This window comes from Nannospalax galili, unplaced genomic scaffold (genome assembly GCF_000622305.1).
Source record: "Nannospalax galili isolate Female #2095 unplaced genomic scaffold, S.galili_v1.0 scaffold20, whole genome shotgun sequence".
Classification (NCBI taxonomy): domain Eukaryota; kingdom Metazoa; phylum Chordata; class Mammalia; order Rodentia; family Spalacidae; genus Nannospalax; species Nannospalax galili.
Window position 1 is genome coordinate 87,390 of NW_008346414.1, and position 2,552 is coordinate 89,941.

Sequence of the window (2,552 nt, forward strand, 5' to 3'; positions counted from 1 at the left end):
TAAGAATGTGGTTTTTTAAGTTAATTGGCATGTTAGTAGTTAATAATAATGTGTTTGTGAAATTTAAATAGAATGCCAATATTGGATACTATTATTTTTGTCCAACAATAAAGAAGACAGCTTAATCACGTACATTTTCAATTATACAATGAATTATTTTAAGGAATCATACTGTAAAATTGTGAACCCTTTACTGCAGGAGGAGATAAATTTCATATACAGTTTGGAGTGAGCACAGCAAAGATTTGAAATAAGGTATCCTTGAAGAAAGCATTATTATTTTGAATGATGGACTTATAATTTCTAAAATCCTTAGGATGTCCAATATTTAAATTATGAACCTAAAAATGTTACATATCCAGGTGTAAAGAATCTCTTCTATAGTTACATGTCATTCAAAAATAATCCTAAATTGGCATTTCAAAATTAACGTAACTTAACATATTTGCAAAATATAGTTATTTCAAAATGACAACAGTCTAATAACTATTGTACATTGAGGGGACTTTGAAAAAGTTCATCAAAATCTTCTCAATTGTTTTTGTGAACATGGTTATATAAATCAAATATTCCATGTGAGTAAGAATCATTTTAATCTTACTTTTCTTTAAAACTTGAAAAAGACACAAGGGAAAGATATGACGGAAGGAAAAAGACACAAAGGGAGACACCACATTACAAGGCTGACAGGTCAAAGTTTTACAGCTTCAAACTCCATATTAAAAACTAGACAAAGATGAGCTGAAGGCCTGGATGTGAGATGGAACTTGACCTGGGGGTGCTGGGGAGCTACAGCAAGTCTACAACCAGGGGAGGACCAGAGCAAGCCTCCCCTAACATTCTCTCAGACATGCCATTCATCTTATTTCTCAGATGAGAAATGTGGGTTGTTAGGCTACTGCAAGAAAGGTGTGAAGTGGTGATCTCGGCACACCACCAGAGAGTGCCAGGTTCTGGCCTCCCTCTGGCATAGGGACTGAGAATGCAGGGGACTGATTGAGAGTGCCCAGATCCTACCTCCACAAGGTGGCGATCTTCCCCTAATAGCACCATACCCATCCCCCTACCTGGAATTTCTTGATGCTCCTCCCAAGGCCCCCAGGTTCTGGCCTCCCTCTGGCATAGGGGCTGAAAATGCAGCAGACCAACTAAGAGTCCGAAAATCACCACACCCAAGCTAGGGAATTTCCCATTCTCTGAATTCTTGCTAATAGGGATTCAAGCCTTAGAAGGAAGCCTGGGTGTGCCTGACTGGAACCTGACTTGGGCTTCTGTGGGTGCTACTGAATAGCTGATCTGAAGCCATCAGTCCTCTCCAAAATAAAACTTGAGAGAACCTGAAACCTGTACCAACCAGCTTTACATAACCAATAAGGAAATGACCTAGGCACCCCGATAATACAAACAGAAGTGTACCTCAACTTAAGTCTCATATCAGCACCACAAACAACAAAAGAAACTCACATGCCAAAATCACAACGAAAGAATGATAAAATGGCAAGCCAAAACATTATGTCCACACCAAACTCCACCAGTCCTGTAGAAGAGTTCTACAAGGAGAACCTCCTAGGGATAACCAAGGACACAGAATTTAAAAGAACAAGCATAAACATGATCAAGAAAGTCAATAAATTTAAAGAACACACAAACAAATCAAAGACCTGAAAGAAGATAGGAATAAACTTCTGAATGAATTCACAAAAGAGACACATTGAAGGAAACTCAGGAAGAAAAGAAGGAAGTGAAACACTCAGTAAGCCAACTTGAATCAGCAGGGGAAAGCTACACTGCTAGAATGACTGAAATGGAAAACAGAACATCAACACTGGAGGATAAAGTTGAAGAATTGGACCACTCAAGCAGAGATTATGGAAAATTAAAAACACACACACAGGAATGGAATATGCAAGAGATGTGGGACACCATGAAAAGAACAAATCTATGTATCATAGGAATAGAGGAAGGAGAAGAATTTCAGGTAAATGGTATTGATCAGATCTTAAACATGATTGTAGAAGAGAATTTCTGGAAATTAAGGAAAGACTACCCCATACGAATACAGAAGCATGTAGAACACCAAAAAGACAGGATCAGGAAAGAAACTCCCCACTACATATCATAGTAAAAACACTAAATGTACAGAACATAGAAAGAATACTAAAAGCAGTGAAAGAAAAACACGTCACATACAAAGGAAAGCCCATCAGAATTACAGCTGACTTATCAATGCAAACTATGAAAGCCAGAAGAGCCTGGACCAAGGTATTTTCAGTTCTACATAATAATAGATGCCAGCCCAGAATATGCTACCCAGGAAAAATGGCTATTATAGTTGAGGGGGAAAGAAAAATCTTCCATGATACGAAATATCCACAAAATCAGCCCTTGAAAAATACTTGAAGCAATACAGAAAGCAGAGAAAGAAACAACTACACCCCAGGAGCAATGAAAGGACATATTCTTTTTTAAAAAAAATAATTTATTGAGAATTTCATACATGCATATAATAGTAACTTACTATCTAGCCATGTAATGGAAGCCAAATAGCTTGA